This window comes from Palaemon carinicauda, chromosome 36, assembly GCF_036898095.1.
Source record: "Palaemon carinicauda isolate YSFRI2023 chromosome 36, ASM3689809v2, whole genome shotgun sequence".
Taxonomy (NCBI): Eukaryota; Metazoa; Arthropoda; class Malacostraca; order Decapoda; family Palaemonidae; genus Palaemon; species Palaemon carinicauda.
The window spans coordinates 36,763,637-36,790,562 of record NC_090760.1 but is presented as its reverse complement, the minus strand read 5'-3'; the positions used below and the strand labels follow the sequence as shown (position 1 = coordinate 36,790,562).

Here is a 26,926-nt window from a genome sequence, read left to right as displayed (position 1 = left end):
TATATATATATATATATATATATATATATACAGTATATATATATATATATATATACAGTATATATATATATATATATATATATATATATATATATATATATATATATATATATATATATATATATATATATATTCTTATGTTGTGTTAACCCAGTAGGAAATGGTCCTACTAAATCCATATGCACTCTATAAAATTGAATGGGAACTACAAGCCACTTTCTGGCTTCCGGTACAGTGTTTTTATGTTCTTTGAAACAGTTACAAGCATGACAATCTTTTATATAATTCTTTATAGACTTTTTCATTCCTAACCAAAAGAAGGTTTCACGTGCTCTCCTTAATGTTCTATCAATCCCTAAATCCCCTGCATACGGACTTGCATGTACAATGTGGATGGCTCGTTTAATTAAAGAGGGAGGAAGAACTACCCGTGCACAAAATTCCCCTCCCGTCTTCTCGTAAGCACATTATTAGACATCATTTTCAATAAAAAATTTCTCACGAGGCACATTCAGAAATGACAGATAAATCTCCTTTAATTCCCTTTAATCACTACTCGCACTCTTTCCATGCATTCCTCTTTTTTCTGTCCCTCTCGGACTTCTTTTATGTCCCAACCTCCCAAGTCAATCAAACCTGCATCATCAGGGCATTCATTCTGGACACCCTTGGTCATGTCCTCGGTCATCCACATATATTCATCTTCATCGCTCATCTCTCACTCTCTCTCTCTCTCTCTCTCTCTCTCTCTCTCTCTCTCTCTCTCTCTCTCTCTCTCTCTCCCGTCTACTGCATGTGCAATGCGAGAACTCTCATCACATTCTCTATTTCCTCTATTATGATGGGGCTCTTCACTATTTTGGTTACGTTCTTCGTTCCTCTTTTGTGCCCTTTTTGTTACTCCTATTACTGCACCTCTAGAGAGAGCATCAGCTACCATCTTAGCTTTACCTTCTATGTGGTAAAAACCCTTTATATTAAACTCTAACAATCTCTCAATCCATCTCGCTTGACGAGAGGTCAAATAATTTTTATAATACAAATCACGTAAGAGGCAATGATCTGCAACTCAATCGACTGACCTAATAAAAAAACCGATGTCTCTCTAGAACCCTAAGAATAGCCAAAGCCTCTCGACTGAATGTACTATAATTCTTTTCTGCCCCTTTTAACGCCCGGGAAGCAAAACAAATGTGTCTCTCTCTGCCTTTATCATCTCGTTGAGAGACAACGTCAACAATAGCTACGCTACTCGCATCTGTTGTCACTGAAAACGGGTGATCAATTCTACGATATGCGAATAATTCATTGCTAGTTAAGGCAGCTTTCAAATGGTTAAAGGCCCTTTCTTTTTCCCCTCCTCAATTTATTACTTTTTGTTTCTTTAAAGCATCTAAGGGTCTCGCTATCTCTCCAAAACCTCTTATGAATTTATGGTAATACCCAGCGAGCTCAAGGATCCCAGCTACTTCCTTAGAGTTACGTGGCCTGGGGAAATATGTAATAGCCATTACTTTACTGGGGTAGGGTTAGATACCTTTTGGGGTTATTATGTGACCTAAGAATTCGACCTGTTTGCAGAAAAATTTGCGCTTTGACAAATTTATTTTCATACTATTACGTCACAATGCTTTTAAAACTTTACGAATATTATTATTATGTTCTTCGGCCGTTTTCCCTATAATTATGATATCTAAATAAACAAGAACATTATGGCCAATTAAGGGCGACAAAATCGTCATCATTACCCTAGAAAAATGACTTGGATCATTTTTAACACCGAAAGGAAGAAAATTAAACTGAAATAATTGATCGTTAGCTATAAATGTCGTTTTACATTTACTGTCTTCCTGAATGGGTATTTGATAGTATCCAGATTTTAAATCAACAGTTGTAAAATATTTGCTATCCCGTACTTTCACAAGTAATTCTTCGATTGAGATCAATGGGAATGCATTATCCTTGGTGACTGCATTCAATTTCCTATAATCAACACAATCTTACCGAGCCGTCCTTTTTCCTAATAGCTACAATTGGAGAAGCCCAGGGGGATTTGCTCTCCTCGATTATCCCTTGTTCCCTTAATTTATTAATTTCCCTTTCTATCTCTCCATGGAAATGAATGGTTACCTTATAAGGCCTTGACCTGATCGGCTCCACCTGCCCAGTTTCAATGCTAAAGGGAAATCGATTAATCCTCCTGGTGGCTCATCTCCAATTGCAATTACATCAGAATAGTTATTGACAATGTCACTAACTACAGGGTGATATTCTGAGGGACATAATTTTCACGCTTGCATAATCAAATTCTGAGTGCGTTCGTCTGTGTGGGCTGGAGTTGTGGCTCCCAACATCCCGTTATAAGCAATTTCACATAATTCTAATTCGTACACAGAATCACTTCCTAAAACAACTCTTTTACTTGACAAATTAACTATCGTTATATCACCTCTGTTCTCTTTAATTTCTGCCAAGTCCTCTAATATCATATGGGCCCAATTGTCATGGGGTTTAACAACTACCTAGGTTCCTTCCGCGAGAGGGCAACACGGGGTCACAGATATGCTCGTAAGGATCTGGGGGGGACAACACTTTTCTCTCAGGTACAGCTGTTACCCTACTTAATGTCTCTTCGAAATAACACACGCACTTACTGTCTCATGACTTTCTATCGGCAAAATGTACCCTCCTGCTTTTACTGTTATTGTATCTTTTCCCCAAAAAATGCATATTTGATTATTAGATATAAAGTCTATTCCTAGGATAGCTTCGATTCCTGGGATTCCCAAGGTGGGCAAGACAAAAAAATCATGTGTGAAGTTCACAGACCCCACCTTAAACTGGACGATTGATGTATGGTTTATGTGTAGTTTATTTCCTCCTGGCGTGTCAAGAACAATGGATGCTGTTGGCTGTAGTGGATTTGAGGAGAATTTTTTTTCAATCGATGAAACACTGGCTCCCGTGTCAATCAGCGCTCGGATGGATCTATCTTGTAGGTTGATCCTAACTGCTAACATTCCCGGCCGGCCATTACGAGATATGGGGTACGGGCCGATGACCTCAGCTGTCATGCCGCTGCCCCCTGGTCTTCTCCCTAGTGCTGCGGGGTGAGGTCGGGGGTACCGATGGAGGTCCCAGTGCCTGCTCTGTCATGTCTGTCGTCACTGCTTCCTCGGCTACTGCGTGTGATGTCATGCAGGGGGTCATCGAACCCCCTCGTCTCCCCCTTCCTCTATTTCCTTTTCCTCGGACGTTGGGCGGGGGAAGGTGTGTATGTGCCCAAGCCCGCCCGCCCTGGGCATTTTATGCTGGGCACTCGAGGTCTGACAAGTGTAGCAACGGGGGATCCTTGGGTCGGGCACTCCACTTGTTTGTTCCCCTCGCCCCCACAGTGCCCCTCTCCCCCACAGTGCCAACATCTAAAGATTCTGCTATTCTGCTGACTGCATTCCCCCTTACCTTTCTTCGGGGGTCGACTTCCTCTTATGGCTGCCAACTTCTCGGAATCGGCTCCGTTATTCCCAGTCCTTTTTTCTTCTGGCAAACTGTCTAAAATGTTTTGTATCGCTCTCACTACGTCTGCTAACGAGCGATTTCTCGGAATCGACCCCGTTATTCCCAGTCCTTTTTTCTTCTGGCAAACTGTCTAAAATTTTTTTGAATCGCACTCACTACGTCTGCTAATGAGCGATTGCCATCGAACAAATACCCACACAAATACGGGTTTACTAATCGGCGAAATTGTTTACGGGCGATTGCCTTTTTTATTACCTTCTGAGAGATTGCCACTCTGGGTAGCAAATGAATCGCAATCCCGAAAAATGCGAGTTGCAAAATTAAGAACGGATTCACCTTCCCGTATTTTGGGTTTGTAATTTTCTTTTAGGTCTCCCTTTCTCGCATCAGGCAGGGCATACTTCTCAATTAGACGTCATTTTATTTCAGTATAACTTCTTAAACTTTCTTGTGGCCAACACATTACCTCCATTGCCGGAGCATCTTTCAGCAATCTAATTACTTGAATTGCTTTTTTTCTTTCCGACCACCCATATGTAGCTACTTCAAAGTCTCTCAAAAACACTTCAATTGATTGAAACCCTTCTTTAGGTCGTTCATCATTGAAAGGCCTAACAATTGCCTGGAGTTTTGGCAACTTTCGAACTACAATTTGCGTATCTTCACTCGTCTGTGCATGTGTACTTTCACTTGTGTGCGTTTGAACTTCGTTTATGTACGTCCGGTATGCTGTGCTTGCATGCCGCTCCTGTTCTCGTTCCACCAACAGTCTGTTTTTTAACTGTTGTAAATTATCTAACTTATTTTCCAATTCTTGCATTCTAATTTCCTGTCTATATTCTTCATCGGGAACGCTATATCCCACTGCTCCTTCGTACTCATCTCCTGCAGCAGCAGCGTCTCGTATGTTAGTCCTTGTGTATTTTGACATCTTGAACTTTTATTTCACCGGCTCAAAGAACAACTTCACTCACAGCATACACACACAGACATATTTTTTACACCTGACACCAATATGACCCGTGCAGACGGATAATGAGACGTCGGCATATGGATTTTCTTAATTAATTACAAAAGGTTCGTTCACAAGTACACAATACACAGCTACCCTCTCAGGTAAGGGACTTGTCAAATCGAGTGCTCACCGGCAACTAAAAACTCCCTTTGTTACAAAATGCAATCTTTGCAAAACATGCTGACACAGGTTTTTGTGGAATACTCATGAATATTGAGTTCATTTACCTTGTCGTACAAGACATCTACATACACAAATTATGTCATTTTTTTATATATATATATATATATATATATATATATATATATATATATATATATATATATATATATATATATATATATATATATATATATATATTTATATATATATATATATATATATATATATATATATATATATATTATATGTATATCTGTATATATATATATATCTATATATACATATATATATGCGTAAAAATCACAGGAAAACGTGATGCTCAGATGCAGAAGAACCACAGGGAAAACTGAAAATACGAAATCTACGGTTAAGTCCTGACTAGTTTCGTGATACTTCTTCAGAGGACTGATTTATTGAGTGAGGTTTCTTTACATTTTATAGGGAAAGTAAACCTACGAACATACATATTGAGGCTTACAGACCAATGACACTCCCATACCAGCTACCTGGGCTCTGGTCAGGTGTTTACTGGGCGGAGATCCAACCTCATTAGACACCTGCCAAAAAGGGTCATTTCTGGTGACAGGTGAATTTTTGTTTTTGACTTTCAATACAGTTTATTTATATGAATAATGGTAGCCTTATCTATATAAATACATAAGCAAAACTATATGTATATATAAAACACATCTATATATAAATATATAAAAAGACATATACATACGTATACACAGACATGAATTCATACACAAACATGCATAATTATACATAGACATATACATACCTGTACACACTGGTATACATATATACATATACATATAAATGTTTTTTTACACATGATTAACATGGATATATATACATATATATACATACACACATACACATACTTACATATATATATATATATATATATATATATATATATATACATACATATACATACACACACACACACACACACACACACATATATATATATATATATATATATATATATATATATATATATATATGTACATATATATATATATATATATATATATATATATATATATATATATATATATATATATATATATATATATATATATATATATATATATATATATATATATACATACATATACATATATATACATATACACGCATACACATACATGTACATATACATATATATTCATATATACATATACATACATATACACATACATTCATATATATACACATACATATACATATATACACACATACATACATATATCTATGCACATACAACATTATTTCCATAAACATATAGTCACGTATATATTAATACTTATATCTAGCATAACACTGTATAGTGCCAATGTATTTATGGATAATATATAAAATAATTGTACCCTTTAATGAATGGTAGCTTAAGTCTAAATATTAATTTCACAGTGGCGTTAATTATTCATAATACATTCAGTTCTACATTAAGTGGTTAAAGTTTTTTTATATAGCTCACAAATCTCTTTACATATAAAGGCGTCGAGTTTATACATTCCATGTCCAATATTCAAGTTGTTTTCAAAGGTTTATTTTATGAAACTGGACTCTATGATGTTTCTTTCCACTAAGTTATTTGAATGAACCAATTTCTTTGCACCTGACCAATTAATAGTGGGATTTTTATCTCTAACGTGAGCAAAGAGTGCATTATCATCTTGAGCATATCTGACACGTTTCTTATGTTCAATTCTCTTTTCTAGGGCTTTACCAGTTTGACCAATATAGAATTTTTCACAAGCATTGTATGGAATACGATATACACAACCCTTGGTAATGTCAGGAGAATTCTTTATTAAGGCTGTTTTTGTTGTATTGTTACTCTTAAATGCTACAAATTACATTGAAATTTTTCAACTGTTGGGGAATTTCTTTAAAAGAATTACAACAACGCAGTACAAGTAAATTTTGTGTGTTGTAGTTTTTTCTGTTATCATTACCGAAAAAAAAGTCTTTTTTGCTGTTTTTAGTGCATCATCTAACACAATTTCAGGGTACTTCAGTTTTTCACCTATTGCTCTAATCTCATTTATTTCATCATCATGTGTATGCGACAGTCCAAAAAAGGTAGGGTACAATTATTTTCCAGCTCCATAGTGAAATTTATTGATGGTACCAAACTATTCAATCTAAGAAAAAAGTTATGTAAATTTTCATTTCCTGGCCACACACATATTATGTCGTCAATATAGCGAAACCATTTTACATTATTAGGTATGATGTTATTCAAGATTCTACTTTCAAAAAATTCCATATATAGATTACTCATTACTGGGGATAAAGGGTTTCCCATAGCCATACCAAATGTTTGTGCGTAAAATCTCCCATTGAATTCAAATTTACAATCTTTTATACATAGTTTAATCAATTCTATTAAAGTGTTTTTGGAAAATGGTAGATTCAATTGTCTATTATCTAAGGTTTCAGATAAAAATTCCAACATGTCATCAATAGGTACTTTAGTGAATAGTGAGAATACATCAAAACTGACAAGCCTACAGGTACTGTTAATCAGTACTTCATTCAATTTGTTAATCAAGTCTACATTATTTTTTATATTTGAATATGAAATGGTGCCAACTAAAGGACTGAGGATATTCACAAGGTACTTAGATAATTTATATGCTGCTGAACCTACAGAGCTAATTATTGGCCTAGCTGGATAATTTGGCATTTGAGTTTTAATAGTTCCATACATATATGGCAATGTTGGTGATATTGTACAAACCTTTTTATCAGATCTTCATTCCCTTTTAATAACTCTTTCACTTTTTGGTTGTGATTACTATTCATAAACTCAATTTTATTTTTTCTTAATTCCATGTATGTGTTTTTCATTTTTCTATATCATTTCTATTCAAGATTACCAGTGCTCCAGATTTATCGGCTTTTGTCAGTTTAATATTTATATCTTGTTTCAATTTGGCAATTGCGCTCTATTGTGCATGTTTGTGTATGAATGCCTGTCTGTGTATACGTATGTATATGTCTTTTTATATATTTATACAGTGGATCCTCTACATCCGAACGTATCTACATCCGAATTTTCCAACATCCGAAGTAAAATTCGAGCAAATTTTTGACTCTACACCCGAATTTTTTTTCGACACACGAAGTAAGCAATTTTCGTTGTACCGGTTGTATCCGAATTTTTCGACACGCGAAGTACAATTTGAACACTTTTCTACTCTACACCCGAATTTTTTTTTCGACACCCGAAGTAAACAATACTCGTACGCGGTCGGTGCTCATAGCGCCTGATGTGTTTATTATTTCCGCCGATAGAAGGCAGCACTTCGACTTCGGAGGGACCCTCAATTAGCGTGGCTTGGGACATTCCTCTGTTCTCTCGGCTTCGTGTGGTTGTGCCCTGTGCGTTCTGCTATTAACTGTGTTTTAATCGTGATTTTTTATGTTTATCCTTTTACGGTATTTTACGTAAATCATGGGTCCTAAAAGGCTTAGTTTTGCAAGTGGTATTGGTAGTGGTGAGAAAAGGAATAAGGGAATGCTTTCTTTAGAAGTAAAGCAAGGAATTATTGAAAAGTATGAGTGAACTTGCAATAGGTTCGGCGCAAATAAAAGAGGTGTTAGGAAAATATCAAGACGTGGTTGACTTCATTTACAAATACCATCCCAAGAAATTGCAGGTTTGTCGTGTAGTTGCGCAGTTTGATGATGTTTCCCTAACTTATTTTCGAAACATTCTGAAAAGCTGTACCAAGCAACTTTCTATTGATAGCTTCTCTAAAAAAAACTACGAAGCGAACTCGTGATGAAGAGGAAGGAAGTGGTTCAAAGAAAACAGCAAAGAGTGAAGAGAAAAAAATTCAATCAATTTCAAGTGTAGAGAGTGAAAGTGATTAAAATTAATCATCAAAAAGAAAAAAAGAAAATGTAAAAAAAAATATAAAATATAAAAATAAAAATGAAAATAAGCTAAGTTATGTTAAAGTTCACTTAGTGTAAGTTAGAATAAGTTACGGTAGTGTACGCTTATCGTAGTTAACCTCTCTACCTCCTCGCCGCCCATCCGTCTCCTCTCTGCGTAGCAAGATCAACAACACCTGCGCTGGAGTTTCTAAGGTAAAGTGACGCTAAAAACCCGTTTCTTATTTATCATTTTTTGATAATTCTTCTTATTTACATGTCTATTATCTAATTTAGTGTGCATTATTCTCATGGGAAATTATGTGTAGTAGTTTATTAAGAAGTTATCATAGGTTTTTGGGCTCAACCACGGATTAATCCTATTTCAATGTATTCTTATGGGAAAATTCGTTTCGACATCCGAACATTTTCTACATCCGAAGTCGATTGTGGAACGGATTAAATTCGTATGTAGAGGTACCACTGTATATAGATGTGTTTTATATATACATATAGTTTTGCTTATGTATTTATATAGATAAGGCTACCATTATTCATATAAATAATCTGTATTGAAAGTCAAAAACAAGAATTTACCTGTCACCAGAAATGGCCCTTTTTGCCAGGTGTCTAATGAGGTTGGATCTCCGCCCAGTAAACACCTGACCACAGCCCAGGTAGCTGGTATGGGAGTGTCATTGTTCTGTAAACCTCAATTTGTATGTTCGTTCGTTTACTTTCCCTATAAAATGTAAAGAAACCTCTCTCAATAAATCAGTCCTCTGAAGAAGTATCACGAAACTAGTCAGGACTTAATCGTAGATTTTGTATTTTCATTTTTCCCTGTGGTTCTTCTGCATACACACACACACACATATACACACACACACATATATATATATATATATATATTATATGTATATATATACATACACACACATATATATATATATATATATATTATATGTATATACATATATATACATACACACACACAAACATATATATATATATATATATATATATATATATATATATATATATATATATATATATGCAGAAGAACCACAGGAAAAATGAAAATACGAAATATACGATTAGGTCCTGACTAGTTTCGTGATACTTCTTCAGAGGACTGATTTATTGAGAGAGGTTTCTTTACATTTTATAGGGAAAGTAAACGTACGAACATACATAAAGAGGATTGGAGAACAATGACACTCCCTTACCAGCTACCTGGGCTGGGGTCAGGTGTTAACTGGGCAGAGACCCAACCTCATTAGACACCTGCCAAAAAGGGTCATTTCTGGTGGCGGGTAAATTCTTGTTTTTGACTTTCAGTACAGTTTATTTATATGAAAACACGGTAGTCTTATCTATATAAATACATAAGTAAAACATACATACATACATATATATATACATACACATATAAATACACATACATACACATACATATATATACATACATTTATGTACATACAACATTATTACCATAAACATATAATCATGTATATATCAATACTTGTATCTAGCATAACACTATATAGTGCCAATGTACTTATGCATACTATATAAAATAATTGTACCCTTTAATGAATTGTAGCTTAGGTCTAAATATTAATTTCACAGCGACGTTAATTGTTCACAATACATACATTTCTACATTAAACGGTTAAAGTTTTTTTATATAGCATACAAATCTCTTTACATATAAAGGCGTCAAGTTTATACATTCCGTGACCAATATTCAAGTTGCTTTCAAAGGTTTCTTTTATGAAACTGGACTCTATGATGTTTCTTTCCACTAAATTATTTGAATGAACCAATTTCTTTGCACCTGACCAATTAATAGTGTGATTTTTATCTCTAACGTGAGCAAAGAGTGCATTATCATCTTGAGCATATCTGACACTTTTCTTATGTTGTTCAATTCTCTTTTCTAGGGCTTTACCAGTTTGTTCAATATAGTATTTTTGACAAGCATTGTATGGAATACGATATACACATCCCTTGGTAATGTCAGGAGAATTCTTTATTAAGGCTGTTTTTATTGTGTTTTGTTCTGATACAGATACAAACCGTTTGCTATTTATAGGGTATTACTTTCGGCAATGCTGAAAACCAGCTAAGACAATTTTTGTAAGTGATAATCACCCCATCCGCTAGTTAGCTGAGGGGGGTTGGGGTAGACTGGCTACCCCGCTCACTGACGCCTGTCGGTGGATTAACCACTTTTACTTTTGGCTCAGTAGAGTCCAGACGTGCAGTCTCTCTCTCCTGTTAAAACAAACAGCCTTGACTTTATTACTTTTCCTTTTTCTTCGTTTTTATCAGTGTGTGTTAGGTTATTGTCCTGCTATGTGGACATGTCCAGGTATTGAGGGCCCCCGCTGCCGTACGTTCATGTCGTCCGTAGATACGGACCCTCACCCTTTATGCCCAGCTTTCTGGGGACGTCAGTGTTCGCGGGACAACACCTTTTCCGAGTGTAGGGAGTGGCCTGCCTCCCATTGGGAGAGGTTTGCACTTAAGAAGAAGAAGAAGTCTAAGCACGCATCCTCGCTGTCGGGGTCTTCCTCGAAATCGAAGAAATCGTGGGCTTCTGCTTCCTCTACGCCTAAATTTCTGCCTGGAGCTAATTCTCGACTAGGCCCTTCCGGAGCACGGCTGAGCAGTAGCGAAGGGCTTGTGACTCCAGGTCAACCCTGTGAGATAGGCGAAGGTGTCGGCTCCCCTAGTGAGTCGTCTCCTTCCCTTCCCCCAGGGATTGCCTGTTTCTTTCTAGACCTTTTATCTTTGTGGGCATCGATGATCCCCCTTCGAAGGAAGTTCTCCTCGAACTCTTCCGAAGGGGAGCAGAAAGAAGGTGGTCATCTCCTTCCTCTGCGAAGGTTAATCCTCCTCTTGTGGGGCAGGCGCGGATGCCCGTTGGTCAGGCCAAGAGTCTGGTTCCGACGCGGAGGAGTCAGCTAACCCACCTGGGGCGGTGGCATAGTTCTCTCCAAGGCAAGCTTCCCCTTCTGGGGAACATATCTCTTGTTCGCGAGAGAAGATTGCCTCTTTACATCGGCAATCTCCTTACGCTTATAGTTCTCCTCCAGGGGTGGAACGAGAACCTTGTTATAAGTGTAGTTCACTTTCTGGTGAGCTCTCCTCCACTGCGGAGGAATTATCTGTAGACCTCGATCAGTCTCCCCCTCGGGTGGAGTCTGTTGAACGTTCCTCTCCGGAGGTTCGCAGAGTGGAGGTTTGGGTAACTACTCTCCACCCCGGACGTTCTCCTCCTCGGGCTGTGAGGAGACGTCTGTTTGAACCTGCTGGTTCTCCTCACGTTGACCCTTCAGGGTCTCGTGACGATCACCCTTTGGCCTGGCGTGATAGTGAGCCTTCGGGCTTTCGTCATGTTGATCCTGTGGGTTTTCATGACAGCAGGTGTCCTTCAGGACTATGTCGTGCTGAACCTTCGTGTTCTTGCGGCTTGAAACCTTTGGGTATCTGTTACGCTGAACCCTCGGGCTCTCGTAACGATGGTAACGTTGAATTTCCGGGTTCTCGTGCCGTCAGTTACGCTGACCCTTCAAGGTTTCGTTATAGAGGAACCTCAGTTCCTTGTTACGTTGACCCTTCCCGGTCTCATAACCTGAGTTACGCTGAACCCTTGGGCTCGTGTAACTTTAGTCACGCTATCATTTCGGTGATTCGTGACTGGGAAACTTCGGTTTCTCGTTGCGCTAACCCTTCGGGGGTCTCGTAACACAGGCTATGTTGGGCCTTTGGTCTCTCGGACCCTTAGTCTCGTTGACCCTCCGGGATCTCCTGACAGAGAAACTTCGGTTTCTTGGTGTGTTGATCCTTCGGGTTTGTGCAACACAGTTCATGCTGAACTTTCTGGTTCTCGTGACCATGGTCATTCTTTTTATGACAGAGAGTTTTCGAACTCTCGTGTTGATCGTTCATGCTCACACAACACAAGCTATTATGATTCTTCGGATGAGCGTAGCAGTGAGTTCTCTCACCACCCTAAGAGCTCTCGTATGCACGACCAAGTTGTCGTGCACAGCCAAATTGGTGTGTGTATTGATTTGGCGCGCGCAAACAAAAGGGCGCACATAGCGCGCGAGTTCAACGTATGGCGTGCCATATGTACGAACAACTTGTTGCTTACCATGCGCGAAAAACCTGTTGCCGGCCATGCGCGCGAACAACCTACTGCGCGCCATGCGCGCGAACTACCTTATGCAAGCCACGAGCGCGAACGAGGTGCACGCAGCACATGAGCACCCTTCCGCGCACTAAACTGTTGGTGCACGGAAGGGTGCGACCATCTTGCCGCTCACAATCAGTCTCTCAAGCCTCTTAGGCCTCAACAGAGACAACAGTCACCTGCGCGACCGAGCCCAGATCCTATCCCTAAGGTTAGGCCTGTGCCGATCTAGCCTGTAGGGAAGCCTCCCTCAGACAAGAGGGTTAGGAAACCTGATCAAGTTCCTAAACCCAGGAAGCAGTGTCTTCCTAAGGACCTCCCCCTTAGTTCCTCAGGAGCCCATGACCCCCCGTGGCTTAGAGCCTTATTCAATGTAATTTGCTAAGCCATGAAAGGAGTCGTTCCCCGCTTCCAGTCCTTAGGTGACACACATAGGATCCCTTTATCGCCGCCTTTCGTCCCAGGGTTCACTCCTCCGTCCGACCCTAGGAAAAGGTCATCCTCTCGCAAAAGACCTCTGGAGGAAATCAGGCAAGAACCTCAGGGTAGCCCCCTGCAGTGCAAGATGCCACAGGCCAGACCAAAGGGGAAAAGGAAAAGGATTCGTCCTTCGCCCCCCAAGGAGGATAGAGTTACTTCCTATAGAGACTCCTTCCGTCCCTCACCGGTCGAGATAGTGTCTAAGGAGGCACGACCTGCGACTGGACGGGACTCACCCCATATGGCAGCGGACTTACATTCCACCTGTAAGCCGACGGAGCCCTCTAGGCCCTTGTGGACAGAGAACCTCCGGCTTTGTGGGAGGGAACCGAAGGATTTGTTCACCATCCTCAAATCCTCGGCCAGGCTTCCCTTCTCACTGCCTCCCAGGCAGCAGAAAGCAAGCACCTCCTCGGCAGTCTCCCTATCCCCAGTCTATCTAGTTGACGACTTCGACCCACTTCGGGCTCCTATGGATGAGAGCTTGGATGTGGAAGAGCAGAGCGATCTCGAGGACGGCGCTCTGCCAGCAGCCGCTAGCCCTAAGCTTATGGAGGATGAGAGAAAGGAGTCGGAATATGCCTTCTTGCAGGTCCTTGCCTGCATCCATTCAATTAATGGGCTATCAGATCTATCGGCAGCCTCTCTGGATGGAAAAGAAATGGTCCTTGATCAGTTCTACAGCACTCAGAAACCTCAGAGGACCAGTGCAGCTTTGCCCTGGTCAAAGGGGTTGAAGAGTGCCAAACAGAAAGCAGTGTTCCAGGCAACTGGGTCCACCTCCTCTCTCCGCTCCAGCTCGTCCTCTAAGCTCCTACTTCCTCCGTATGCGTTTTATAGGAGGTACTACGAGATCCTTGGGGAATCTCTTCCAACGTTGACTCTCAGCCACTCTATAGAGGCACTCTCGAAGGGCACACCCTTCGAGAAACTTACAGGACTTCCAGTCTCCTTTTCGGCCTCTGAAATCCTGAACCAGGAGAAGGTGGCGAAGTATGCCATGCAGGCTACTTCGTGGCTTGACTACTGGTTAGGATCATTAGGACAACTGATGCGGTCTAAGGACCTGTCTCGGGAGTACTCAGGAAGTCTTTGGAGACTTTCCTATTGTCTGGAACTCGGGCCATCGAGTTCTTCTCCCAACAGGTAGTGAACCTTTGGGCCAACTCTATCCTGAAGAGGAGAGATGCCGTCATAGGCAAGTTCTATAGAAATCTCCCTCAGGTCGAAGTAGCGAGACTGAGAAATGCTCCTTTCGATGGCAATTCTTTGTTCCATCCCGAGGATGTCAAGCGGGTGGCAGAGAGGTGGAGGAAGTTCAGCCAAGACTCCCTCATCCAAAAGGTCTTAACAGCTAGACCTTACCCCTCTCAGCCACAGCGGAAAACACAGCAAAACCTGCATCCGAAAAGCGCTAGAGACCCAAAACAGCAGGGTAAAAAGGGTGCGAAGCAGGCCTTTCACAGCAAAAAGTCCTTTTGTAGAGGAAAGGGAAAGAAGGGATGTGGCCGAGGCCAGTCCCAGTAGGTCACTGACTCAAGTGCCGATTCCATCAAACTCCTGTGCGAAGGGATCTGCATGGGAGTTCAGCCTCAGGGTAGAAGTCCAATCCATGTTGGAGAAGGATGTTCTCCTTGAGGTTCTCGACGGGTTCCCAGGCTTTTACAGTCAGCATAGGGCTAGAGGAACAGTCAAACCTCAGGTGGTGGCTGGCGGAACCGAACCTCTGCAAAGGGATCGATCTTCTTGTCTCTCCCCCGGAATTGATGCCTTTTTTTCGGATGCATCAAAAGAAGGGTGGGGGGGCTCACGTGCTACACCATTACATCTCTGGCCAATGGTCCGAATCAGAAAGGTACCAGCACATAAATCTCTTAGAGATGATGCAGCATTTTTGGCCCTCAAAAAGTTCAACCAGGTCCAGGCGGGGCACTCCGTGGTGTTGATGAGCGACAACACCACAGTAGTAGCTTATTTAAGCAAACAGGGCAGTACTTTTTCGCAGCAGCTGTGCCATCTCTCAGATGGGCAGAGGACAACTCTGTGACTCTATCAGCTTGCTTTATTCCTGGCAAGCGGAATGTGTTAGCGGAGAAGCAGAGCAGAGCGACTCAGATAGTTGGCACCGAGTGGTCTTTGAAACAAAGTCCTGACTTTGTGGGGCTCTCCGACTGTGGATCTGTTCACAATGGCCCTGAATTTCAGGCTACCATTGTACTGCTCCCCGGTCCCGGATCCCCAAGCTCTTTGGCAAGATGCTTTCCAAGAACGGTGGATAAACCTGGACACTTATGCATTCCCCCGTTCTGTCTGAGGAGAAAAATCCTCAACCAGGTACGAGCAAGCAACAACTTGCAAATGACTCTCATAGCTCTGCTATGGCATCACGCAGAATGGTTCCCAGACCTTCTGCATCTCCTCTCGGAGATCCCGAGGAAGCTCCCTCCACAGCACGACCTCCTCAAACAACCGTATGCCAACACCTTCCACGAAGCCGTAGCTTCGCTTCGACTTCACGCCTGGAGACTATCCAGCACCTCCTCACACAGAGAGGCTTTTCACAACCAGTTCCGAAAAGAATGGCTGGACGCCACAGGAGATCTACAGAGGCAGTCTACCAGGCGAAGTGGTCAGTTTTCTATGGTTGCTGTTGTGGAAGGGGTATCTCTCCCATCGATGCCTCTGTTCCAACTATAGCGTAGTTTCTTGTATACCTTCGGGAAGAAATGCTTCTCTCGGTATTGGCAGTCAAAGGCTAACGCTCAGCCTTGAGTCTCGCCTTTATACTGAAAGGAGTCAATATTTCCTACTCGGAACTTTCTTTCCTCATACGTAGTTACAAGCTTACTTGTCCCCAGGCAGAGCTAAGACCTCCCCCTTGGAACATGTTTCGGGTCCTCGGGTCTCTGAAGGGTTTCTCCTATGAACTACTATGCCAGGCCTCCAATCACCACCTCACATGGAAGACGGTATTCCTATTCGCTCTGGCTTCGGCCAAGAGAGTCAGCGAACTTCATGGTTTATCTGCTGATGTCTCCCACTCTATAAGATGGGGATAAGTAATCCTCAACTACGTCTCTGAGTTTGTAGCTAAGACTCTAAATCTGGGTGTGCCGGACTCCAGGTTCGGCCTATTTCGGATAGAGAGTCTTCATTCTGTAACCGAAGATCCAGACCAATTGTTACTATGTCCAGTAAGGAGTCTGAGGTGTTACTTAAAAAGAACAGCAAAAGCTCGCCCCGGTGTACAAGCACTTTTTGTTAGCCCAGAGAAGGTCAAGAGGAGGGTCACGAGGAATACTATTTCTTCCTGGATGAGGAAAGTAATTGAATACGCTCCCTATCCAGACCCTCCTCTGTCCAACCGACACAAAGCTCATGACATCATAGGCGTTGCAACGTCTCTGGCATTCAAGAAGAATTTTTCTGTGGCACAGGTATTGCAAGTGGGCGTGTGAAAGCGTCAGACAACCTTCACAACCCACTACCTAAAAGACGTAACCCACAGGAGCATGGAAACCTTTTCCATTGGTCCTGTGGTGGCTGCACAACAAGTTATCTAATGCCTCAAGCTCCTTGATGGACAAGTTGCAGAGGGTTGAGGGCTGAGGTTGCCCATATTAGTCTGGAGTGAATGAAAAGAATGTCTGGCTCCCCTCTTTCTTTCACCCCCCCCCCCCTCAGGGGGGGGGGAACAGCTCCGCAAGACCAAAGCGTAGCTGATCTCACCCCTCTCCAGGTAAGATTCATTTCCCTTGTGCATCCTGAGTATGAATAAATACTTTGTTACGTCACCAATACCTTGTGAGGGAAGGTATTGGATATGTCTTAGAATTCATGCTTATCCTAGAAAGACATTCCATGAGTCTCTCTCACACAAACTTTTGCAGGCCGCTTGTAACTACTTTGATTTTAGCGAGGGTAGGGTTCCTACTTATTAGATCAAAGATCAATTAGGAGGAACCCCGGTTCATGACCAAGGCCAGTTGGTAGAACTTCCTCCCTCCTAAGAGTAAGTCACCCTATAAATAGCGAAAGGTTTATACCTGTGTCGGAACAAATAACAAATTTGGAAATAATTTGTATTTTTCCTAACATACAAACCTGGAGCTATTTATACAAATTGGCCCACCAGCCTGTCCCCCTAGAAGTCCTGCCAGAAAGCAAAAGTGGTTATTCAACCAACAGGTGTGAGTGAGCGGGGTAGCCAGTCTACCAACCAATAGGTGTGAGTGAGCGGGGTAGCCAGTCTACCCCAACCTCCTTCCGTTAACTAGCGGATGGGGGTAATTAATCCCTCACTAAAATTGTCTTGGCTGGTTTTCAGTGTTGCCGAAAGTAGTATCCTATAAATAGCTCCAGGTTTGTATGTTAGGAAAAATACAAATTATTTCCCAATTTGTTATATTTCTCTCTTTCTATCCTCGTTTGAGTATTACTTTCTTGCTGACCATCATGTTAATTTGTTGAACAAATACTTGCGTTTTTTTTTTTGTTTTTTTATTGATCACTCTTGATCTTGATATTAACCTCTGTCACCATCGTCCAGTTAGTTTATTATGCATGTTGCAAAAGATTTTTCATCATTCTAACCATCTTTAGCATTTGGATCTTCCCAGACTGTATCATCCTTTGTATAGTACTTGATATGCAGTTAGTTCTAACAATCTTGTTTCCTCCAGCATGTGTCAATACTACAGCCCCCCAGATGCTGAAGGCTTAACGAGGATGGGGGCTTAGGGATTAGCTGCTGGGCTCTAATGAACAGTGGGAACTGCTTCCCCACTGGACCTCTGCCCAATTGTTGATCCAATTAAATCAGTTAGCACTTTCTCTTTTTCTTTTGGTTATTTCTTTTATTCTCCCATCCCTTCCTTTTGGGCTTGAACTTCTTGACGACTTTGGCATGTTTGATTACACTTTGGCTGCTTCTTTGGATTTGGCACAGTTTGGAATTGATGGCATTCCATCTCAACCTGTACCAATTTAGATGCCATCACCCACTGGCAGACCCCATTGGGTGCAGACCAAGTCTGTTAAGAGTCTGGCTCCAGTGATCCAGTTTTAAGTCACCCATATTTGCGGGTAATGGTTGACGCCAGGCATTGTAGTCGCCGGTGGGAGGGGCTAACTACCCCCACTGACCAGTGTACGCCCACCTAAAACGAGGCAGCCCCTCTCTAATAGAGATCTGGTCCCCACTGAAACCTATTCTCGTGTTGACCCACATGGGATAGGAGGACTGACATCCTCCGATAAGAGGTGGATAACCCGGCTTGCTTCGTCCATAAAAACCAACCCCTCTGTTAACGACCTGGAAAATACAAACTTGGACCTCGGTACAGAGAGCTCCAACTCGGGTTCTAATATTGTATCATTAAAACCTTATTCACATTATGTAAAGAATGATAAGAAAATGCTACAGAAGAAGAAGAGAGAAAGTGAGAAATGATGACAGTACAAAAAAATATAGAAAAGTAGAAATATTACCTGGTCACTATGAAGTAGTGAATTATGAAAAAAAATATTTTGGAATTTGAAAATGGAAGACATGAGCGTGTAAATGTTTTTAAAGCTTATAGGTAAATAGTTACTACAAGTGGAGAGCAGCCCAAAACTCTTCCCCAGGCAAATGCAAGTCTCTTGATAGAGATGTTATCCCCATTACAAGGTGAAGGGTTAAAAACACTTACAACATTGGATGGTCATATTGTCAAATGCATTGAGCACCCCACTTTCAACCAAAGTAGGCGTGTGACATATGCTCCAGAATTCCTGGACATAGAAGAAAAAGAAATTGAGAATGAACTGAATAGTCAAGGAGTAGTAAAAGTAGTCAGAATGAGAAAGAGAGTTGGAGAACAATGTATTCCTCTTGCTACTTTGTAACATTTGATCAATGCAGATTACCAAATGTTATTAAAGCTGGTTGGCTATCTTTGAAGGTGAAACCATATATCCCTTCACCATTGCGATGTTAACATTGCCAAATGTATGGCCATTTAAGCCAGAAATACAAGGAAAAACTAAATAATAAGCTAGCTGTTTGTGCCAACTGTGAAAAAAAGTCATGGAGTATGCATAGAAAATCCAAATTGCATATAGTGTGGGGAAGCACACCCAGCTACATCTAAAAGCTGTATTAAGTTTATTTTTGAAAAAGAAATTCAGGCTATTAGGACCATGGAAAGGGTTACTTTTAAAGAGGCTCGTAAAAGAGCTCTTGAAAAGCAGATAAGACCAGGGCAACTTTTTTGAATGGTTCTGAAGAAAAATTTGCCAAAGCACACAGACAAAAATTATATCCTCACTTCTAACATAAAGAAACATAGGAAAGTAGTTAAAGAGTCTGAAAGTCCCATTGAAAATTTATATCCAGAAATTGTAGAAAAATCAAAACAGATACTTAAAGATCTGAAAGATACTCAAAAGCCATCTACTCCCATTCTAAACAATAGTACAAACCTCTCTCAGGCCGTGTCCTTGCCTGATCCGATGGAGGTTCCACTTGAAACCACTTTACCTGGTGAACCTGTAGTGGGGAAGGTGCAAAAACCTGATAGCTCATAACCTTGTAATAAAAAAAGAGAGAGTCCTCCATCTCTCTCGCCTCCTACCATAAGAAACATTTAAGTTACGACCTCAAATAAATATGTCGTCTTGTCTGCTGATGTTTCTGATCAACTGGATGACATCTTGAATAAATCAGAAATTCAAGTTGAGGTCCACCATCCCCCTCAACAATTAGATCAAAAGGACACAAAGAAAAAGACAAACACAAAACCCAATATATCAAGATCCTCTTTAGAGATACCACCGGGAAATAGTGTTAGATCAAATATTGCCAGTGGGAAGACTTCACCCAAGGTGTCTTCCAAAAAATAAACCATAGTTTTTTCCTCTATTCTGCAATGGAACTGCCAGAGTTTAAAGGCAAAATATGAAGAACTCAAGCTCCTCATACATTAGCACTCCCCTATAATTGTATGTCTATAGGAGAGCAAGCTTAGTGCTAATACTCCTTGTCCTCGAGAGCATGTTAGCCATAAGACACCATATGATCAACGAGCAGGGAGCCATGGGGGAAGTGTTATATACATTCGTCGAGATGTTTCCCAAATATCTTTGTCTATCTTTACCCCCTCTGCAGCCAGTTGTTGTACAGATTGATAAAATGAGAAAATACACAATCTATTCTCTCTACTTGCCTCCAAATTATAACATCTCATATGCTATTGAAGAGGTGATTAAACAACTCCCACAACCTTTTCTCTTACAAGGAGATCTCAATAGTAGACATCCCTTATGGGGTGATGTTTTGGCAAATGCAAGGGGTAATATATCATCAATTTTGGAGAATTAAGATGTAGGACTCCGTAATACGGGAGAGCCCACACACTTGCATGTTCAAACAGGTTCCTTATCCTGCATTGACCTATCAGTTGCAAGCTGTTTTCTCGATTTTAATTGGGGAACATTAGATGATTGGCATACTAGTGCTCATGAACCAATCATTATAAACACCATCAATGGTCCACCTTTACAGAGATCGTCACAGTGGAATCTTGATAAGGCAGACTGGGATAGATTTCGGGATCTAAGTGAAATTGTAGGAAATGCAGAACAGTTTGAAAGTGTTGATGAGGCTATAGTCTTACTTTATGGAACTCTTCACACAGCAGGAGTCAATTCCATTCCCAAAACAATAGGGATATTCAAACAATGACCAGTCCCCTGGTGGTCATCAGAACTAACTGCCCTGCACAGAGTCACAAGAAAGTCATTAACCTGATTGCACAGGCGCCGTACTGAGGAGAATTTAGTCATATACAAGAAATGTAGAGCACAGTTCCGTCGGGCCATGAAAGAAGCTAGGCGTCAGCCTTGGGTGTCGTTTGTTTCCTCCATTAACAGTAGAACACCAACATCATCTGTGTGGTGGAAAGTAGAAATGTTAACAGGCAAATTCAACCCAAACCCACCACCATTGTTAAGGGTAAAGGGTCAGTATGTGAATAGAGCAACTGAAGTTAGCAATGCCCTGGGTGATTATTTTTTAAATGTATCATGCAAGTGTGAAGCAGCTCATGGTCACCAGTATAGGAGCATTGAAGAAAAGAAACTTCTAAATTTTGCAACAAGAAAGGAAGTGTCATACAATTCTCCTTTTACTGAAAGAGAATTTGATTCTGCACTTGCTACGTATAACGATACAACCCCTGGAGCCGCTGGAATTCCATATGCAATGATTAAATATTTACCTGTTGATACCAAGTTATTTATTTTAAGCATTATTAGTAGAATATGGCATGCTCATAGTTATCCAAGTGTTTGAGAATTAGCCATGATTTTAGCCTTTTTAAAATCGGGTAAGGATAAGTTTTTAGCAGCAAGCTATCGACTTATTGCATTGACATCTTGTTTATGTAAGATCATGGAGAAGATGGTCAATGCAAGACTGATGTGGTACCTTGAAAAGAAAGGTATTTTATCACTTATCCAGTGTGGATTCAGGAAAATGCACTCAACAATTGATGTGATATGATTTGAGACCTCTCTTTGTGAAGCCGTTGCTTCCAAGCAGCACCATGTAAGAGTCTTTTTTTTTTTACCTTGAAAAGGCATATGATACTGCATGGAGATACTTTACTTACTTTACTTTGATGGCTGCTTTTCCGGTCCCATACAGCAGGGGAACCCCACTCTCTATAGGACCTCCACTGTCATTTTACCTTGTTCGTTCAGAATATTTAACGTTTCATATCGTGTATTGTTCATTTACTGTTAAATCATCACTGTCAAAGGACTCATGAAGTAAGAAAGTCTTCAGCTTTCTCTTGAAAGCCTTAATGTCTTCAATCATTCCAATGTTTCGTGGGAGCTTATTAATAGTCTCGGGGCTGCATATTTAAAGGCTGTGGAGCCTAAAGTAGACATCAATATAGGTTCCAACAATTTGAAGCCATCTGTACACTTAAAACCATTCATGAATTGGGATTAAGAGGAGAACTACCACTATTTATTCAGTCATTTCTTTCTCTTAGAATTTTTCAAGTAAGAGTAGGGGAAACTCTATCAGAGAGTAAATTTCAGGAAGAAGGAGTTCCCTAGGGTAGTGTGCTGAGTGTAGCCCTATTTGCACTAACAATTAATGGTATATCCTCAGTCATTCCCCGAAGATATCCTCTCCACACTATTTGTGGATGATCTCTCCATATCATTTGCTGGAGTTAGATTGGCAATGGTTGAGAGAAAACTACAACTCGTAATTGATAAAATTATTCAGTGGGCTGATATGAATGGGTCTGAGTTTTCAACAACCAAAACTACTATTGTCCATTTCTGTCGTATCCGGGGAGTGCATCCAGACCCGGAAGTATACGTGAAAGGATAATGGATCCCTTGTGTAGGTGAAGCTAAATTTTTAGGATTGATTTTCGATTGTAGGTTGACCTGGGTCCGACAATTAAAAGCTATATGTCTTGAGGCTTTGAATGTTTTAAAAGTAATGTCCCATACATTATGGGGGCCAGACCGTAAAACTATTTTAAAATTACACAAGGCCTTAATTTTTTCCAAAATTAGTTATGGATGTGGAATATACTCTTCAGCCACCCCAAGTCGATTAAAGATACTAGATTCAATACATCCTTCTGGTATTAGATTGTCCACTGGAGTGTTTAGAACCTCACCTATCCCAAGTCTCTTTGTTGATGTTAGAGAGTTACCTCTAGACCATTACCGAATGTCTCCCATTATTTGTTCTGGGTTTAGGTTACAAACACTCCCTAACTCTTTAGCCTTTCGGACTGCAAGCCTTGTAAGGCACTCAACATACTTCGAGTTGCACCTAAAATCTATTCAACCTTATGGATTTTGGGGAAAACAGTTATTAAACAGTCTTAATATAATTAGAGGTAAAGTGCTTCCATTTAAGATATCATCAACCACTCCATGGAAATTACCAGAGACATCTTTTTGTAATTATTTTATTGGTGTTAAAAAAATGCATGACTGAATTAAAAGCTAGGTCTCTTTTTATGGAACATGTTGAGGGACATAGGGAATCAACTTCAATATATACTAATGGCTCCAAATCTGATGCTGGCTTTGGATTTGGAGTATATAGTAGTTCTTTTAAGTGTAGAGGTGTACTTCCTCCAATATCTTCTATATTTACTGCTGAATTATATGGCATACTAACCTCTATTGAGAAAATAGCATTAAAAGAGGAGAGCAATTTTACCATCTTTAGTGATTCAAAAAGTGTCCTTCAAGCTTTAGAAGGTTTTAATTCTAGTAACCCTTCAGTTTTAAAGATTTTAGAGGACTTTTAATCATTGGCCTAAAAGGTATAACAGTTCGATTTTGCTGGGTTCCTGCACACAGATATGTCTGGAAATGTAGAGGCAGATTCACTGGCAAAGAGTGCTCCAGCCTAGTTGCTACCAAGAAGGTAGCCCATTCTTTGTAATGATTTTTTACCAGCAATCAAGAATTTTGTTTATAACAATTTGCAACATTATTGGGATAGTTTAATCGAAAATGAGATGGAATAACCGCCGAGATGATACTGGTCGAAAATGGAGTAACTCCCAGACTACTTACAAGATTATTTTGTAGAATGTGGCATGAAGAGGCAAAGCCTGATGAATGAGTTAGGAGTTTTGGTGAAAAAATAAACAAAAGGAGACCTGACTGATTGCAATAATTACAGAGGCATAACACCTGTGTCATTTGCTATGAAAAATATATTGTATGCTTATTCTAGAGAGACTGGAGAGTAAGTTTGATAAAAAAGCAGGATTTAGAAAAGGTAGAAGTTGCACTGACCAAATTTTCATTTTGAGACATGTTGTACAGCTGTGCGTAGAATATAGAAATCCCCCTTTAATGGCATATCTGGGCTATGAAAAAGCCTTTGATAGTGTGCACTAGCCAAATTTGTGGAGATTCCTACATTATTATGGAATTATTAAATATGTAAATATGATTAAGTCTGTTCGTGAGCATAGCAAGTGCAAAGTTAATGTTAATGGAGTCTCATCAAATGAATTTCCATTGAACAGTGGCGTACTCCAAGGGATTGTGTTGTCACCTATGTTGTTTATCCTCCTCATGGATTTTGTAATGCATAGAACAGTTGGAGATGGATTCATCATTATCATCATCATCATCTCCTCTTATGCCTATTGACGCAAAAGGCCTCGATTAGATTTCGCCAGTCGTCTCTGTCTAGAGGTTTTAATTCAATACTTCTCCATTCATCATCTCCTACTTCATGCTTTATTGTCCTAAGCCATGTAGGCCTAGGTCTTCCAATTCTTTTAGTGGCTTGTGGAGCCCAGTTAAACGTTTGGTGAACTAATCTCTTTTGGTGAGTGCGAACAGCATGCCCAAACCATCTCCATCTACCCCTCATCATGATCTCATCCACATATGGTACTTGAGTAATCTCTCTTATAGTTTCATTTCTTGTCCTGTCCTGCCATTCAACTCCCAATATCCTTCTGAGGGCTTTATTCCCAAATCTACTAAATCTATTGGAGATTGTTTCATTGGCATACCATGATTCATGTCCATAGAGTAACACCGATCTCACTAAACTGATATATAGTCTGATTTTTTTTATGAAATTTTAGGCAATTTGATTTCCAAATTTTTCTTAACCTAGCCATTGTCTGATTTCTTTTTTCAATCTTTCACTAAACTCTAATTCCAAAGACTCTATATTGGAGATCATTGTTCCTAAATACTTAAATGATTCTACCTCATTAATCCTTTCTCCTTCCAATGATATTTCATCTTCCATTGCATACTCCGTTCTCATCATCTCTGTCTTTCTTCTATTTATCCTCAGCCCCACCTCAAGTGATATGTCATGGACACTGGTAAGCAAGTATTACAAATCCTTTGGTGTTCTGCTAAGAAGGACAGCATCATCAGCATACTCTAGGTCTGCTAAATTCCCTATCACCAATCGACTCCAATCCCTCTCCACCATCTCTGACTGTTCTACACATTACAAAGTCCATGAGGAGGATAAACAACATAGGTGACAACACATTCCCTAGGAGTACTTTGCTGTTCACTGGAAACTCACTTGATATGACTCCATTAACATTAACTTTGCACTTGCTATGCTCATAAACAGACTTAATCAAATTCACATATTTAAGAGGAATTCCATAATAACGCAGGACTCTCCACAAAATTGGCCAGTGCACACTATCAAAAGGTTTTTCATAGTCCACACATACCATCAAAAGTAGATTTCTATATTCTACGTAATGCTGTACAACATGTCTCAAAATGAAAATTTGGTCAGTGCAACTTCTACCTTTTCTAAATCCTGCTTGTTCATCTCTCAGCTTTTCATAAATCTTTCTCTCCAGTCTCTTAAGAATAAGCATACTATATATTTTCATAACAACTGACGTAAGTGTTACGCCTCTGTAATTATCGCAATCAGTCAGGTCTCCCTTGATGATAGGAATTTAGAAGACCTAGAGTATGCTGATGATATTGTTGTTAGCAGAAAACCAAAGGATTTGCAATGTTTGCTTACCAGAATGCATGAAATATCACACGAGGTTGGACTGAAGATAAATTGAAGAAAGACAGTTGATGAGATTGGAGTATGCAATGGAATATAAAATATCATTGGAAATGATTATTGAGGTAGAATCATTGAAGTAGTTAGGAACTTTAGGGTCTTTAGAAATAGATTAAAAAAAGCACATCAGACAATGGCTAGGTTAAGTAAAATTTGGAAATCAAATCGCCTGAAATTACATATAAAAATCATACTATAGTTTATATCAGTTTAGTGAGATTGGTGTTACTATATGGACAGGAATCATGGTATGATAATGAAACAATCTCCAATAGATTTTGTGGATTTGAGAACTAAGCCCCCAGAAGGATATTGGGATTTAAATGGCAGGACAGGATTAGAAATGAAACCATAAAAGAGATTACTCGAGTGCCATATGTGGATTAGATCAAGATGAGGAGTAGATGGAGATGGTTCGAGCATGCTCTTCGCACTCCTCAAAAGAGATTAGTTCACCAAATGTTCAGCTGGGGTCTACAAGGCACTAGAAGAGTTGGAAGACCGAGGCCTACATGGCTGAGGGCTATGAAGCATGAATAGATAATGAATGGAGAATTATTGAATTAAAAGCTCAAGATATACTGTAGATGACTGGGGAAATCTAACTGAGGCCCTTTGCGTCAATTGGCGTAGGAGGAGATGATGATGATAAGTTAACCTGTTGAGTGAAGAAGTATTGTTTAGTAATCCCAGAGTTGTCAGGTGTATGAGGGCTGAGGAGAATGTGGAAAGAATACGCCCTGACTATTTGGTGTATTTGTAGGCAAAGGAAATATCATACTTAACTAGTGAGATGGATCCAATGTCTGGCCAGTCAAAGAACCCAAAAACTCTATAGCGGTAGTATCTCAACAGGTGATTTGTGCTCTAGCCAACCATCTACTTTCTTATATTTTTATAGCGGTAGTATCTCAACGGGTGTTTGGTGCCCTAGCCAACCATCTACCTATATATATTTTTAGAGTTTAATATAATATCATATGTAGATTTGGGCATATCTGATGTTACCAGTTTATAATATACAGTA

At 40.1% G+C, this 26,926-nt stretch overlaps 1 protein-coding gene across 3 annotated transcripts in view; it reads left to right on the top strand.

Annotated features, from left to right (window-relative positions):
- The window catches only part of LOC137628815 (zinc finger protein OZF-like), a 254,538-nt gene that overhangs the window by 218,940 nt on the left and 8,672 nt on the right, over positions 1 to 26,926 (top strand). The gene's annotated exons all lie outside the window — the stretch shown is intronic.